Raw genomic sequence first — 7,033 nt, 5'->3', positions numbered from 1 at the left:
CCGGGGTAGCAGAGGAGAGGAGGAGCAGCGGGCGGCGGCAATGGGAACAGGGAGGAGTTCTGTGGTGGCTGGGGGAGGGGAGGAGTCGGAGACGTGATGTTTTTTTTTCAACTGAAACGTGATGTTGGTTCGGGGGTACGACATCGTGAGCGGATTACCGGGCATGCGTGGGAACGTACGTTGGTGGCAGACTGGCAGAACATCCCCATTCGTTTCGATGGCAGACCACCGAAGTAATACGGGCTCTTAGATATAATTAAGTGCGTTAGATTCAAAGGTGCTGGTTTTCTTGTGTACACTAAGTTTGGTGGGTTTAGACTAATTCATGTTTGCTCTTTTAATAGTAATATAGATACTTAAAACAGTCTTCTTTTGACTTGCTTACCACTTGTTTTGTGCAGTACACTATTAGGTCACAACATCAACGATGTGTGTCTGCCCTGTTCATATACATTAAACAACAATATTAATTTTATAGACTTAAGATCATACATATACGCGCATGACTAAGTTAATAGCAAATGAAAAAACATGCATACAACCCAGTAAAAAAAACATGCATACAAATTAAATATCCTAAGTACATATATTTTTTAAAAAATAATTTTGTAAAATGTTAACCATGAATTTGAAAAAATGTTAGCATAAAGTAAAAAAAATGTTAGCGTAATTTAGAAAAGTTTTGATAGCATTAAAACAAAAAAATTATATTTAAAAAAGTTCATGAGTCTAAAAAAAATTCACAGGACATTTTTGAAAAGTTTTATTCTATGTAAAAAATGTTTGTTTAGTTAAAAAAATATTTTGTACCATTCATATGTACATTGCATTTTAAAAGATGTTACGAGTTTCAAAAGTATGTTCTTTAATTTTTTTTTAAATGTTGACATAATTTGGAAAAATAATTTGTTTATTAAAAAAGGAAAACCAATGAAAACCTCTGCAACAGTGAAAAAAACGATAAGGAAAACCAGAGGGGGAAAAATCTCGCGCGTCGCAGCGCTAGTAATGGACTGGGCCAGCAGCGTGCTCGTCAGAGACGAGACTGAGCTACGTCTCGCCACGGGCGAGACATAGCTCTTGCGAAGGTCTTCTAAAAAAAAGCTCTTGCGAAGGGAAGCGAAGCGCATCGCCCCTCTGCTACCACCTCCACCGCTCAGAGCTCACAACCCTCGTGCTCCTCCGGCGGCGACAGCGGTCAGCGGCGGCCGGCGGAGGTGAGCACGTGAAACTCGTCACGGCGCACAAGCCCACCACCGTCAGCCACTCCTGCGCCGTGGCGAGGCGTACGCACCCGCACAACCCCTCTCTTATTAGGGTTCAGCTCCCGCCCGGCTCCGCTTATTAATTCCTGCTACCCAGTTCTGCCTCGACCCTTGTGCGTCCGAATTCCCGGGGCCCTAGGGTTTTGCTCCCAGCTAGACGCGAGCGCCCGATTCATTCCTCTCCGCCGAGTTGTTTCTTCTGAAAGTCCTCGTGCACAGTATTTCTGAAAGTCCTTTTGCAGTCTGATTCCACCTTCCAGTTGGGTTCGGAGCTACCCTTGTCCCTATATCATATACTACACACAATTGTGGTTTCTGCAAAAATCGATGGACAAAGCTTCTGTTCCCAATGATTCACCAGATTGGAGCACCGATTGTGATTGGTCCCAGCTTCAGGCCGACATGCTCCTCCGGATCTTTGGCACTCTTGAGATCCCAGATCTCTTCAGCTCAGGTGCGGTCTGTCGATCCTGGCACCTCATTTATCTAGAGGCCCGTCGTTTCCGCCTGTGCTCGCCGAAACAGAGCCCCTGCCTTGTTTACTCATCTGGCGACCGTGATGCTGACACGGTCACTCTGCATAACATGTCCACCAACAAGCTTTACCACGTCACTCTACGGAGCCTGCCTTCCGCACACGCCATGTCATGGGCTCCTCGTACGGCTGGCTCATCACTGCGGATGAGCGGTCAAATCTCATACTAGTGAACCCTGCTACCGGAGCTCAGATAGCTATGCCTCCACCTGAAACCATGAACAATGTTAGACTGCGCTACACTGAAAAGGGTGTGCTAGATGGATATGATGTTCTTTACATGGATCTCTTATCTTCGGATTTTGACACAGAAACGGAGCCATACCATCTTACACTTGAAGAAGCCCGCTTCTTCTTTTATGAGAGGGTTGTTCTTTCTTGCGACCCCTCCCAAGGAAACTGCATGGTGCTCCGAATACAATTGCCCAATAGTCAACTCTCTTATACTAGGGTTGGGGACACCAAATGGACTTGGATTGGTGGAAAAGGAAACTGCTGGGAATATCAAGACATTCTTTATAACAACAATGATGGTTTGTTTTATGGTGTTCGTGGTGAGGGTCAGGTAGATTCTATTAACCTTAATGGAATTTCTGCTGAAGTAAAAGTCATTTTAAAGTCAATCATATCTTACCAAGCACATAGTAGATATATTGTTCAAGCACCATGGGGAGATTTTTTCCAGATATGGAGACATGATAAATATAATAAGGAGAATGGGAGAACAGAATGGGTTGCCGACAAATTTTTTGTGTACAAGATTGATTTTGTTGGACAAAAGATAATCGAAACAAATAACCTCCAAGATCATGCAATGTTCATTGGTTTCAACAACTCGTTCCTTCTCCCAGTGAAAGACTTTCCTGCATTGGTTCCCAATAGCATCTACCACACGGATGACTTGCTTGATTATATCTACTGTCACAGATTTAGTCTTAGGCAGGTTGTTATTTTTAATATGGAAGATGGTAGTTTCATCGAGTTATCGCCCCCTAGTTCAAATTCAAGATTGAACTGGCCACCCCCAGTTTGGATTCAACCATCACTTGCTTGAGGTTAGTGAAAATTTCTAATATAGAATATATATACATTATTTTATCTGCTTTATGTTTTGGGTATCTATTCATGTTCTGTAGTTGGCCAGTTAGACCTTTGTAATCGGCACAAGTGATCATGTTCTTGTGTAACTATGCACTTAGGCTGCATGATCCTATTAAGTAATGGCTATTTTAGAATATTTCTACTTTTATATAGATGTTTCGGGTATAAACCTATCCGTTCAGTAGGATAAGATTGCTATGGTTGTTTTCAAGGAGCACGCTTAACCGAGTACTGCCTTGTTTAAAGTGTACTAATATAATGTCTAGAACTTGTAGTGTTGCTAAAACACGCTTAAATGCTTAGCCTTTTATGCTCATTATGGAGGCCAAACCAAATATTTATACTTAACTCTAGATCGAATTCCTTTTGTTGCTCTTGGATGGTTCGGTACGTGATATATTAACAATTAAGGAGGCTTACCAATGAATATAAAGTGCCTCAACTAGCTTTGTTATATCCTACTCTGAATTGTTTCATTCGTATGTCCCTACATCTTTATGTCAAATTATTATCTCTTTCCTAAGGTACTAGCATAATGTTTTGAATGATCCTAAAACAGATTCTAAATTTTTTTAGGCGTTACAATATCGCTTTTCCAATTTATTATCATCACTATTTTTGATGATTAGTACTATTACTTCCTCGGTTCACAAATATAAGATGTTCTAACTGTTTTCTGAATCGGATGTATGGAGACACGTTTTAGTGTTTTTGTTCACTCATTTTAGTCCTTATGTAGTCCATATTGAAATATCCAAAACATCTTATATTTGTGAATGGAGGGAGTTCATATATCATATAGGGTTAGGTAATGAATCATTGAATATGTCCACGTGCCAGAACCATGACTAGGTTTGGAGATCTTATGAGTTTCAACTATATCCTACCCCAACTTATTTGGGGCTAAAAGGCTTTGTTGTTTTTCTATACATGTATGATCAACTAGCTGGTACAAAGTAATGAAAATAAATCCCGTCATGTAGCACATCGATCTCCAATTCTCCATACAAGTTCAATGAGAACTGTAGAAATTTAATCATATTGCGTGAACCCTAAAACAAGAGTAGCAGTTGTCTCGGACCATTAGCCCAAAGTCAACTCTAAATTTTGTGGACACAATCATTTATTCATTGTAAATAAGTAATAATCATGTCTTTTGTGCTTGCGAAATATTGTACTAAATACTTGCAACACGATGTCCCGGATGCAAAATAGCGAGGGCTTTCTGGGAATTAGCTGCCTAAATGGCACATAACTGACTCGTGCCTATTTTAAGGTCCTGTCAGTAATAAACCAGGCCTGTTTTCAAGGTCCTTCTCAGCAATTATGAAACGAATCATTTGTGTTCTGTGTATGTTCATCTAGTTACTTTTAAAATGAACCAGTATGTTATTCCAAAGAACTATTAGTTTTGCATATATGCTGATACTGAGTACGCGTTGTCCCTGCTTAAGGAGTCTTACAAGTGCTTGTGTCCAGGCAAGTTAGGAACTTATTGTGCACTTTGTGCAGGAGATCTTACAGGCCAGTTAAGACATATCAGTGGGGAAATATTCAGTTGTAGCTAGTACCATTTTACGTGTGATATTTGAAATATAATGGATTTTATTCTGATGATTCGTTTCTACTGGTTGTTGCTGACAGGCGCCAGTGTTTACACCTGAAGGTTTCCTTTTTCAAGATTCTTTTGTTAGAGAGTTGTGGGGAAAATTGGAAAGCAAAGTTATCTTGAGAAGGTGCATCCCTCCGTCATCACGAACTTATACAGTTCACATAACAAGATTACTGCCTCTGCTGCGTCCATTGTTTTAGTTGGTTCAAGTCAGGAACTTGGGATATCAGTAACTGTTCAACAAGTCTACCCTGATACCATCCATACTGATGAATGTCTCTACTTTGATAGTTTGACCACTATGCTCATGAAACAACAAGTTCACTGTTTCGGCAAAGGTTTATTGATGTTGAATGGCTTGCCTATGTTGATGATGTTGTGACTGTATAAAATGGAAGAAAATTGCACATTTTTACTGAATGTTAAGCCCATCCATCGTAGCATCATCAGGTGCATGAACAAGTAAATGCTGTGAAAGATGGAAGACAACAAAGCATAATCAGGTGCACAATATTATGACCAAATGCATGTTGTAACAGTACTAGCATAATCAGGCAGAAAATGCATGATGCATCATCATCTTCATAACAAAAGAGAAACTGTAATAGTACTAGAATCTGTGAAAGAGAAATTTAGCCATTGTTGTAACAGAACCATATTTTACAGGCCATCATTCATTCATACAAGCACTTGACATCACAAAACACGGACTTGGCTGTTTTTGTTCATGCAACGACACCAAAACAATATGGATAAATTGTAACCATTCGAAGCATCCAAAGCATGACAGTTGACAGGGGAACAAAGCTCAACATCACAACCAGTGGCGAATCCAGTGGCGTGGGGGATGGCTTTAACATGCTTAAGCCCCCCTGCCGTGGGGGGTGGCTTTAACCATGCTTAAGCCCCCCCCCCCCCCCCCCCCCCCCCTCCCTCCAGCGCTGCAAAATAACTTTAACCACTAATCTCAAAGTTCAGCCCAGTCGTCACTTGTCAACCCAGCCCAACACATGTTCACACGATACAGGCTTGCATAAAATTTGAGCCCACCCTTCATTTTCTGTGTAGACTCGCCACTGATCACAACCGCATGTACTCCTTGTCTCTAAAGATATCAAACATGGATGTTTTCATGGCCATTATTTTTGCTGCACTATGACATCACTTGATGGTTTCTCACTCTCGGCATGTCTCTTTGCTTCCCTTCTCATATCTTCCTTCTTTGCAGCAGCAATTTTTCTCTCTGTTGACCTTTTTGCAGCAACAACTTGTCTCTCCGCTTTATGGATGGAGTTGCCTTGTAGGAGTTGGGGCCAGTTGAACCAATGAAATTATGAAATCCTTCACTATCTTAGTACTAATCACTATTCAATTATGGAAGATGACCCCACTACCATTGATATGACCCCATCAAAGTTTATTCTAGCTTTGTCTCTGCTCTGCTTCCCTTCGTGCTGCAGCAACTTGTCTCTCTCAATCTTTCTCTGATCATCTTGCTTTTTCTTCTTCTCGATAGCTATAACCTTTTTTGTCTCTAGTATTATATGTTTGGTTCCTGATTGTGATTTCTTGTTGATTGCTTCTTCTTCCTCTTCCTCTTCTCAGTAGTTTCCCGCCTCTTCCTCTCCGCATCTTGTGTTTTCTCTCTGGTTGCTCATGTCACTTCCTAGCAGCATCTTCGTTTTCTTAGGTCTTGCTCCTCTCTTTGTTCATATCAAAGCTTGTTTCTTCTCTTCTAGTTCTTTGTCTCTCTGCCTCTTCAAGGATAGCAACTTCTTAGCTAGTTCACCATGCCTGATTGTACTTGTACTTCTCTGGGATTCAGCATGGCATGTGCAGTGGTGATGAAGGTAAAGTATGGAACATGTCTTTGTTGAATGACTCATGGTAAGGTCATCTGCACATGGAAGTTTGAATTTGGGACTCCTGGAAAAGCATGATTCTTAGGGATAAAAAGATGATTGTGTAGTTGTCCTTTGAACGCAGGGTGAAGATAATATATCATCTACTTAATGCCATCAAACTTAATGCAGTAATTTGTTTTAATACTTAATACTTTAAGATGCATACTGGATAGCGGTCTTGGGTGGAGTATTAGCTATAGATGTGGTTGGATAAAGGTCTATAGATGTTTGGACGTGATGCTCATATGTAGTTATGCCATGTATAATTATAGTCGTAAAAACTACAATTTAATCGATATGCAACCGTAATTTGTTCAACACACCATGCTATCTTTTGGAGAGAAACCACAAGAGAACCTATGGATCTCGGTCCATTCTTTTTTCCATTTCTTCCAACCTCAATCAACACTCTCTTTTACATTTTCTTGCTTTTACTTTTCGGTTGCAATCAATCTTTCATTCACACTTGCATTTAATCCTTGTAACTAGTAATGCTAGTGATACTGACACCCATCGCTAGTTTCGTTGGGGGGCAAGTTAGTTTTGCATTTGTGTGTAGGTACTTATCATTGGCTGCTTAGTAAACTCCTACCGGTTCGATAAACCTTAAGGTCAT

At 40.6% G+C, this 7,033-nt stretch overlaps 1 pseudogene; it reads left to right on the top strand.

Moving 5' to 3' along the window:
• Positions 1-1,126: 1,126 nt before the first annotated feature.
• Positions 1,127-4,934, top strand: LOC123077645 (F-box protein SKIP23-like; annotated as a pseudogene).
• Positions 4,935-7,033: the final 2,099 nt, after the last annotated feature.

Source organism: Triticum aestivum, chromosome 3D (genome assembly GCF_018294505.1).
Source record: "Triticum aestivum cultivar Chinese Spring chromosome 3D, IWGSC CS RefSeq v2.1, whole genome shotgun sequence".
Taxonomy (NCBI): Eukaryota; Viridiplantae; Streptophyta; class Magnoliopsida; order Poales; family Poaceae; genus Triticum; species Triticum aestivum.
The sequence above is the reverse complement of the archived record's forward strand: the minus strand, read 5'-3'. Positions and strand labels throughout refer to the sequence as shown.